The 9,544-nt window shown below is 49.5% G+C and overlaps 1 pseudogene; it reads right to left on the bottom strand.

The window, feature by feature from the left end:
• Window positions 1–1,190: 1,190 nt before the first annotated feature.
• LOC125962000 (uncharacterized) lies at window positions 1,191–1,280 on the bottom strand (annotated as a pseudogene).
• Window positions 1,281–9,544: the final 8,264 nt, after the last annotated feature.

The following is a 9,544-nucleotide window of genomic DNA, read 5'->3' as shown; positions in this document are numbered from 1 at the left end:
AAAAATAAACAATAAATGTAACAGAAAGGAAATGAACGCACAGATGTAGACATCAAAGCAGTGATTACCAGTGGGTAGAGGGAAGGGGGGAGGGGCAAGATAGGGGTAGGGGAGGGGATGAAGAGGCACAAACTACTATGCATAAAATAAATAAGCTATAAGGGTAGCCAATGTTTTATAATAACTTTAAATGTAGTATAATCTATAAAAATAGTGAATCACTGTGTTCTAATATATTGTTATTACAATATAATACTGTAAATCAACTATACTTCAATTTAAAAAATGATCACCACAGTATGTCTAGTTAACATCCATTACCATACATGGTAGAAATCTTTTTTTCTTGTGATGAGGACTTTTAAGATCTACTCTCTTAGGAAATTTTAAATATGCAATACGGTATTATTAACTATAGTCACATCCCCAGGACTTATTTATTTTATCACCTGCAGTTTGTACATATTGACCACCTTTACCCATTTCACCCACCCTCCACCCCCTGCCTCTATGAGCTTTTTTTAAAATTCCATATAAAGTGAGATCATACAGGATTTTTCTTTCTCTGCCTGACATATTTTACCTAGCATAACACCCTCACGGTCCATTCATGCTGTCACAAATGGCAGGATTTGCTTCTTTCTCATGGCTGAATTATATATATATATATATATAATTTGGCATATATATATGCCAAATGTCCTTTATCCATCGATGAACACAGGGGTTTCCAAGTGTTGGCTACTGTAAATAATGCTGCAATGAATATGGCGGTACAGATTTCATTTTGAATTAAGAGTTTCTGTTTCCTTCATACAAATACCAAGTAGTGGAATTGCTGGATCGTATGATAGTTCTATTTTTAATTTTTTGAGGACCTCCATACTGTTTTCCATACTGGCTGCAACAATTTACATTCCTACCAACAGTGTCCGAGGCTTCCCTTTTCTCCACACCCTTGCCAACACTTGTTAGTTCCTGTCTTTTTTTTTTTTTTAACATCTTTATTGGAATATAATTGCTTTACAATGGTGTGTTAGTTTCTGCTTTATAAAAAAGTGAATCAGTTATACATATACATATGTTCCCATATCTCTTCCCTCTTGAGTCTCCCACACTCCCACCCTCCCTATCCCACCCCTCTAGGTGGTCACAAAGCACCGAGCTGATCTCCCTGTGCTATGCGGCTGCACGAATTTGCGTGTCATCCTTGTGCAGGGGCCATGCTAATCTTCTCTGTGTCGTTCCAATTTTAGTATATGTGCTGCCAAAGCGAGCACGTTCCTGTCTTTTTGATATTAGCCATTCCAACAGGAATGAGGTGACACCTCTTTGTGGTTTGATTTCTCTGCTGATTAGTGATTTTAGGTGCCTTTTTAACTATCTGCTGGCCATCTCTGTATCTTCTTTGTAAAAATGTCTATTCAGATCCTCTGCCCATTCTTTAGTTGGATATTTTTTCTATATGAGTTCTTCATATAATTTGAATACTAACCCCTTATAGGATATATGATTTGAAAAATTTTCTCCCATTCGGTAGGTTGCCTTTTCATTTTGTTGTTGGTTTCCTTTGTTGTGCTTTTTAGTTGGATGTAGCCCCACTTTATTTTTGCTTTTGTTGCCTTTACTTGGATCAACGTCTTTGCATAAGTTCTGGAAACAACTCTTTCATAGTTTCCACGGATCGTTTTTAGGGGAGAGGGTGAGTTGAGATGAACTACTAGTGAAAGGAGGGTCAATGGGTCGAACTATAGCTTCTGTTACTGTAGGTGGCCTCAAGGCCACAACTGATAGTCATTGTCTCCCTCCTGTGCTATCCATTCTCAATTCCCCTCATCCTTGGATAATATCTCTGCTAAAATGGATGGCTTACTTCGTGCGGTGACCCTCACGCTCGTCCCTGAGTGAGTGTTCTGAGTCCTGGTCATCATTTCTTTCTCAAATCATGGCTGCTGTACTTGACCATTTACTGTGTACTTGACCATTTACTGTCAAAATTGGGAAAGGCAGTACCAAGAAATACCCCACAGACTTGTTTTTAATCAATCATTTTCCAATTAAAAATTTTTTCCCCCAGACATTTTTATCACCCCAAAAGGAAACTCTGTACCCATTGAGAAGATACTACTTCGCTCTCTCTATCAGGCCCTGGAGACCACCTATCTGCTTTCTTTCTCTATGGATTTACTTATTCTGGATATTTCAGATAAATGGAATCATACAGTGTATGACCTTTGTGTCTGGCATCTTCAACTTAGCATGATGTTCGTGAGAGTCACCCACACTGTAATATGTATTAGTATTGCCTTCCTTAAAAAATGTTTTTGGCCGTGTAACTGATATTTAATTGCTCCATTCCTTTTTATGACTGAATTACTATTCCACTGTATGTATATACCACAATTTGTTTATTCATTCATCCAATGATGGACATTTGGGTTATTTCCATGATTTTTCTATTGTGAATAGTGCTGCTATAAACGTGTGTACATAGATTTGAGTGTTTGTTTTCAATGATTTAGGAGTGGAATTGCTGAATCATACGGTAATTCTATGTTTATCCCAAAAAACACACCCCAAGAAACTTCCTGAAAGTCTGTCCTTGTCTCAGAAGCAGCTTTTCAGGAAACATGACATGCAACAGTATGGACAGTGTCCCATGAGAGCTTATTTGTGATGCCTGGGGGTCTGGAGTTGGAAAGGGCTTCCCTTAGGAAGTGGCAGCTAAACTGAGGGCAAATTCAATGTTTTTTCCTTCCTTCCTTCCTTCCTTCCTTCTTCCCTCCTTCCTTTCTTCCCTCCGTTTTTCCTTCAGAGGGATGACATAGATGTTTTACACAGTATATCCTTTTAAAACTTTTGCATTTGAACCCTGAACTTATTCATAAGACAAATGAATGATTATTTTAAGCAGGGTATTAGGGCTCAAATTACTAATATCATAGAACCATTACAGTGACAACTTGGATTGGAAATTTATTAGGAAAAAATATGGAAGCTTTTTTTAATAACAATTTTGATAAAAAAGTTGACAAATCAGTGTATAGAGAGAATATTGGTTATTTGGGAAATTGTATCATAAAATGGATGGGCTCCACAAATTCTTTGATGTACTTGAAGAAAAGAGTGCTAAGTCAGTTTGGGCTGCTGTCACAAAGTACCATAAACGGGGCGGGGTGGGGGCCTGTAAACAACAAAAATGTATTTCTCAGTCCTGGAGGCTGGAAGTCTGAGATCTAGGTGCTGGGATCATCGCCTTCTGGTGAGGACTCTCTTCCGGGTTGCAGACTGTCCACTTCTCATTGTGTCCTCACAGGGCAGAGAGCAGAGAGAAAAAGCCAGCTCTCTCATAACTCTCACAAGGGTAAGAATCTCATCATGAGGGCTCCATCCCGATGAGCTCATAAAATCCCAAAAGACCCACCTTCTAATACCATCACATTGGAGGTAGGGTGTCAACATGTGAATGCTGGGGGGACCCAAATATTCAGTCTATAACAAGTACTAACGGGGAAATGAGAGCTTCTCTTGAGGATGTTAAGGGCTGCTACAAAGATCAACGGTACATGTGTTTCCAGAGAGAACGACAATATAGAATAAGTTCTATAAGGCGTTCACAGAATAGATTCATCTTTCTTCCCGAAAACAGCCCTTGGTAACCAGGGACCCATTCCTGGAAATTCACTCTTGCTCAAGGAAATCCACCCTCTCATTAAAAAAAAATCTTACGAAGCTACATGAATGACACAAAGGACTTTTCCCAGCTCTAAGGTTCTGTGTGTAAAACCTGTTAGTCTAAATTTATTTCCAAAAGATAGACCCTCCGCGGCGTCTGCTCCTGCGGGAAAGGTGGGACCCCCGCTTGTGTCCTGGCCCCCAGGTGTGGCTTCCTCAAGTTTGGGGTGAAGCCCCCAGCCCCCTTGGGCTCTGCAGCGGGGCGGTGGGCTCGGGGGAAGGAGCACGGTCTCCTGGGTTTCCCAGCAGGAGATGCCGGGGCTGCCGCGCAGAAACCCAGCGGCCCTGGGTGGGGCGCAGACTCGCCAGGCCTGGATGTCCCTGGCGCACGGCTGCTGAGAACAGGGTCCGTGATGAAGCTCTGCCTGGCAAACGGGGACTGTGGGCGGCTCCATCCTCCCCTTCCGTCGGCACAGGCCCATCGCAGCCCTCCCTTCCAACAGGCAAAGACTGTGACTTGCGGCCGGACAGCTCCACACCCTCACGCCCCGGTGCTCGCCCCACGCCGGGAACAGGCACAAGCCCTGGGCCGGCCTCTCCGGACGGCTCGAGCGGGACGGCTTCTTCGGCGTGCCCGTCACCCACTCCGAGCCCAGGGGCCGGCAGGGAGGTCTGAGGGCCGCTCGGGCCGGGCGGGGCGGAGGCACGGGCTTCGCGGCTGGGCCGGCCCTCCTCGCCGCCTCCTGCCTCTGCGCCCTGGCCCGGGGTGGGCTTCCCGTGGCACCGTCTCCTTCCCACCCCCGTCGCGCCTCTTGCCCCCCGGCCGCGGGATCCACCCGTAGCAGCACCGAGTCGTGAGGGTGCGGGAGAGGTCCCGCCCTCGGGGCTTCCCCGACACCTAGCCCCTGAGGAGGGTCAGACCGGCACCGCGCACGAAGCGGCCCTGGCGGGAGGGAGACCAGGGGGGAGGGGGTCGGTGGGGAGGTTGACTCGCAGTCACTTCCGAGGGGACGCTGAGCCCCCAGGGCTGGGGGCTGACCGGCCTCATCACTCCCACGAGGGGGTGGTCAGGAAGGAGGGACCCTGTCCCTGGGGCTCAGGGCGTTCCCGGGTCAGGCGGAGTCGCCAAGTGTGTCGGGTGCCGTGGACAGCTGAGGCACATTTTGCCCAAAGGTAAGTTCCAGCGCATCGCAGAGAGCAGACGAAGTACACACACGGTGGTGAAAACTCCCTGTTGCTAAGGGTTGAAAGGAACCAATAATTCCTCCCGTTTCTCAGGGTGTTCCGTTTGGCTGTTAATGAAATGTATTTCCAAGGAATGCAGGCATGTGGCTAAAAAGGCCAGCAGTGCCTGCGGGGGTCACAGCGATACCCTCCCATCTCGCCCCTCTGGGCCATCCTGTGCTCTGGGAACAGAGCTCTCACCCAGAAGTGAAACATAGTAGCTTCCACATCCGGATTCTAAGATTTTCTAAAGCCTTTTAAAGGCCCCCTTCTCTGAGTGGTGCTTGACCTGCTGGTGTTTGGGGCGGGAGGGTGGACTGGGTGGAGGGTCTGAGCGCCACCCCGGGGGCCCAGTGCCCATGGCCGAGGGGAGGCTAGCGCTGACTCCAGCCATGCCGAGCCAGACGTCGCCCTCCTTCCCGACAACCCAGCAAAGCCTGTCGCTCGCATTCCTGGCTGTGCTGCTTACACTTGCCCTTTGAGAAGGCCAGCCTGGCAGAGCTCTGTTCCTGCCCTCTGGGCTGCTGGTACCTGAGTACCTAGCCTGGGTGCTGGAGGGGAAGAGCCATAGATGGTGGAGGCCCAGTCCCCACCCAGGGTGCTGCCCCTCTGCTGAGCTGAAACTTCTAATCAATGTCTTAATAAAACCAAAAGGGACGTGATATTGTTCTACCACCTGTGCCCGACCAATGTTAGCCCAATGTTAGTCATATGGGGCAGTGCTGTTTAATGGTAAAGCTTCCACTATCAGATCCCCAATCCCTTCTCCTACCCCCTCCTATGGGGGTTCAGTGGATACATCTGTATTTCATAGAACCTGAAACTCTGATTTTACAAAGGAGCTGGAGATCTGGGGAAAGAACTCGTCTGTTCTCAGTTAAGAATGCAACTTTACACCTGGATGATACTAGAGCACTTTAGCACCTCATGTGTTTGAAAGAGATCTTCACAAAGACCTCATGGGCAGGAGACGCAGGCAGGAGAGGGGACAGACTGAAGCTCTGTGACTGACTGATCAAGTAGAAGAGGTCCAGCTGACTTCCAGGCCTGCCGCTGATTTACTATCACCAGAGCCACGTAACACACCTTCCACATAGAGAACCAGCAGAAAAATGAGTTTGAAGAGGATTTTAGCTAAATTCAAGGTCATTTTGATCATTAGTGAAAGTCATTCTGTTCCTACACGCTGCCCACACCCTGACCCCCCTTCCTAGAACGAAATGGGTTCTGAGATTAAAGTGGAAGTGACAAACCTGGGGGTGACCAGGCTTTACTTTATCATCTCTTTCTTCTTCTTCCACGTGTGTTCCTGGTGTTACTCTTCCTGGTTCTTCTGCAGGGAGCGGTCCAGCAACCCTGTCAAGCAAAATCACACACCCTAAGGATGACTTTCACACACTCCTCCCGTGGAGGCAGTTTTCAAAAGGTCTTCCTTCTTACCTACACACCTCCCCACCCCCCAAAAAATCAATCTTCATCTCAGGAGCCCTAAAAGGCACATATTACCTCAAGATTTAATATTTAATACAACCTTTAGATGTAGTTCTGGTAACTGCCAGTTGCCCCAATTCACTCTTGCAAGAGAATTCTACCTGAATCACAAGGTTAATAACCTGACTGCAAACCCAGCATCCTTAAGCTATCTATGGTCACCCTGGCAACTCACTATAAAGTTCTTCTTTTTAAAAGACTTCAGAAAAGTAATTTCAGTCATCACGATTACATATTGCACAGAAAAAAAAGCTTTATTATTCTTACCGTTCTCCGGATGTAACTCTACGTCTCTTTTCCTCCTATGTGGAGAGAAGGGAAAAAGAGAAAAACAATATTTCAAAAGAAGATCAAAACCAAAAGCAAAGGGCTTCCCTGGTGGCGCAGTGGTTGAGAGTCCACCTGCCGATGCAGGGGACGCGGGTTCGTGCCCCAGTCCAGGAAGATCCCACATGCCACAGAACGGCTAGGCCCGTGAGCCATGGCCGCTGAGCCTGTGTGTCTGGAGCCTGTGCTCCACAACGGGAGAAGCCACAACAGTGAGAGGCCCGCGTACCACAAAAAAAAAAAAAAAAAAAAAGCATGAGTCAAAGTATTAAATAAATACATTTTGACGTGGTTAAAAACAGGGGTTGAGGGAATCTCAGTTTGGGGGAGATCTGGGCAACCTTCAGTCTGGTGTTGATGTCCCACCACCCTCAAAACAAAGAGAGGCCCAGGAGCTGTCCCGGCACACGTCTGTGCACTACAGGTCATCTAGTGATGCTACGTGAAGTCAAAGATCCACCTCATGTCAGGAATTTGTTAACACTAGAAAAAAACCAAAGGAGTAATTTGGGATTCACATCAGGAAGTGATGATTACAACCTAAACTGGACACCAGCTCTTCTCTGATGAATATCTTAGTACACTACTTCCCTAAGTTCACAACACTTGCCATCTCCAGGATATCTGTATTTATGTATTTAAGAGGGATAAAAATATTGTCGTGATGAAACCGATCTATGTCTTGTCTGAGGTGGAGGTTACAAGAATGCATGCGTGCATACACGTGACCATACATGCACAGTGAATAAAGTCTGTAGATTATGCCGATGTCCATTTTCTGGTTTTGCTATTACAGTTATGTGCGATGTCACCATTGGAGAAATTTGGGTAAACTACACAGAACCCCTCTGTACTATATTATATGGAATTAATCTGTATGTGTATATATAAAATTCTGCCTCCAGACTGCCTTTGGACTTGAGCTACAACATCAACTCTTCCCTGAGTCTGCCTCTCTTGGCCTGTCCTGCATATTTCAGACTCTCCAGCCTGAAGTCGTGTGACTCAGCTGCTTAAATTAATCTCATATACACAGACATCACTGGGTCTGTTTCTCTGGAGAACCCTACGATAGATTTTATACTAATATACTACAGTAATATATACATACATATAATCTGAAACAATACAGAAGAAACTGATACATGCTTGCCTCTCGCAGGAAGGACAGGACGGAGAGGGGGGAGCACCACCCCTATGTACCAAACAGCCTTCTGTGCTGCTGCCAGCCCGGCCGCCCCAGGTTCAAGCAGATATAATGGCGTGTGGCCCAGGCAGTGGCTACACAGCTAAGGATTTTAAGGCACAATGCAGCGAGATGCCAGGGCCACGGTCACACACGTGAAACATTCTAAAGCCAAGAGCAGTCGCAGGATTCTGCGCATGGGCCCCCAAGGGCACTCTGGAGGCCGTCGCAGACCCTCAGGTCCCACGTGAGGAGACAGCCCACTAGAACACAGCAGGCGGCCCTCCTCCCAGATCTCACCCGGGTCAGCCTCCCGGGCACCCAGCCTCCTCTGCACAGCACGGGGCAGGCTCACAGAGGGAAAAGCGGCCCAAACCCAAAGGTCACACCAAACCCCACAGGAGAAGAGTAAACCAAGGTGATGAGGGGAGAGGGGAGGGGTCCCTCTGGAAGCTGGCCACTCAGGATTTCCAGCCTCTTCCACAGGAAGCCAGCTCACGAAGCACCAAGGCCTGTCCTGGGTCACACTCAGAGGACTTGACCCCTGACCCCACAGCCCCGATTCCCAAGCCTCCTCGATGCTGACGCGGATCGGCACGGAGGAATGGGGGACTGCACGGCTGGGGGCTGCTGGGAACTCAGGACTGGCCCACCCCGAGGCCCCGCGCCAGCAGGCGCCACACTCACCGGATGGTCTCCATGATTTCGTGAGTGGCATCGTGGAGTTTGTCCTGAAAGACAACGGGACAGGGTTCAGAGCCGTCCCTCCCCGCTCCGGTGATGGGGGCGACCAGAGGAGACGGGTGCTGCAGCCCCCGGGACTCCCCGACCCGCGGGACCTACCAGAGAGCTCCACCCACAGCGCTGGGGCCATGTCCTGCCACGTGGGACACGCTGGCTCCGGGAGCGCCTGTTCCTGCAGCGTCCTGCCGCCCAGCGGGCTGCGGGGAAGGGACCGGCAAGGACTCTAAGCCCCCGACCCGCCTGCCCCAGGACTTCCCCCACGCGCTCCTGCAGCCTGGAAGCCACAGGCCTGCCTCTGAGTCCCTGAACCGCCGCAGGCCTCGGACTCCATCTGTAAAATGGGGAAACACCACTCGTGCAACCACCGGGAACGGGCGAGCAGCGGTCCTCCCTCCCGGCCATGGCGGCGCTCTCCCGGCCTCACTGCACCCGAGGGCTGGCCTCGCCGCTTTCCCCGAGGAGCACGTCAGGGGTCGCTCTGGCTTTTCGCCGGGGTCTTGGTGGCCAGCTAACCCAAGACCCCGCAGAAACCAAGTGAGGACGACGCATCGTGTGGACGGTCTATAACTCTAGACTGCACCTCCGCCCCGCCGGTGAAGGTTCCTATCGCGGTGAGGAGGGGCCTCGAAGAGGATGCACAGCGAGAGGAGGGCCCGCGAAGAGCACGGGCTGAAGCCGGAGGTGAGATGGTCAGGCCCAGAGCTGCCAGCCCTGCCCCGGGACAGCGACTGCCTCTCTCAGACCAGGCCACCATTTCCACGCTTCACAGTGGAGGACGGCAACGCGGGCAGAGCCCTTACGGGCCAGGGCACGGATGCCCGGAAGGTCCCAGGACAGGATCCCCCACGGTGCAGCGGTCCTAACAGGTCAAACAACTCTGGAAACACCCTTTGTGTC

Source organism: Orcinus orca, chromosome 18, assembly GCF_937001465.1.
Source record: "Orcinus orca chromosome 18, mOrcOrc1.1, whole genome shotgun sequence".
In the NCBI taxonomy this organism is placed as follows: Eukaryota; Metazoa; Chordata; class Mammalia; order Artiodactyla; family Delphinidae; genus Orcinus; species Orcinus orca.
This window is presented reverse-complemented; position numbering and strand designations above follow the sequence as displayed.